This window comes from Octopus bimaculoides, chromosome 7 (genome assembly GCF_001194135.2).
Source record: "Octopus bimaculoides isolate UCB-OBI-ISO-001 chromosome 7, ASM119413v2, whole genome shotgun sequence".
In the NCBI taxonomy this organism is placed as follows: domain Eukaryota; kingdom Metazoa; phylum Mollusca; class Cephalopoda; order Octopoda; family Octopodidae; genus Octopus; species Octopus bimaculoides.
The window spans coordinates 43,716,506-43,717,202 of NC_068987.1; the positions used below are offsets into that span (position 1 = coordinate 43,716,506).

The 697-nt window shown below is 32.3% G+C and overlaps 1 protein-coding gene across 1 annotated transcript in view; it reads left to right on the forward strand.

Moving 5' to 3' along the window:
- The window catches only part of LOC106879344 (transmembrane channel-like protein 7), a 139,591-nt gene that overhangs the window by 117,291 nt on the left and 21,603 nt on the right, over positions 1–697 (forward strand). The gene's annotated exons all lie outside the window — the stretch shown is intronic.

Consider the following 697-nt stretch of genomic DNA (forward strand, 5'->3'; position numbering starts at 1 on the left):
CTACGTACATATACATACATACATACATATATATCTTAAAAGTGGCACTCCTTGTGGACTTTTAAACTGGTACCTGCGGAGTGCTAATTGGCCTTTGGCCCAAAACTGAAGAGAACAATAATAACAAAACATTAATTGGTATCCTTCCATCTCAGATTTTTATCAGAGTGTATCATATTTGGAGAATTTTGTATCTCTGTGATATTCAAAGATCCCTGTAAAGCAGCAGGTTGACAGACAGAACATCACATTTATTATTGTAGGTAATGGAGGTAACTATCACAAAATTTTGATTTTAAATTTAAAAATAATAAACACAGAATGTTGTGTTTATTATTAAAGCTAATGGAGGTAACTCTTGTAAACCATTTGAAACCTCTCACAGTCACTTTACCTGCTAGAAATAACAGCTCAAATGTTCTTACATCAGATCCCAATGCTGGATGTTCAAGAATCAAATAAAGGTCAGATTTTCAATCCTGAGATCATTCTGATTCCAAAAAGGTATAATATGTCTATGTAGAGCTAATGTAGACTGAGATACAGGGATCCTGGACAGGCAGAATTTCACTTATATATATATATATATATATATATATATATATATATATATACATACATGTGAGAGAGAGAGAATTTTTGAACTGATGTATATTTAGAACTAGCAGTAGTACCTGGCGTTGCACAGGTCTTAATA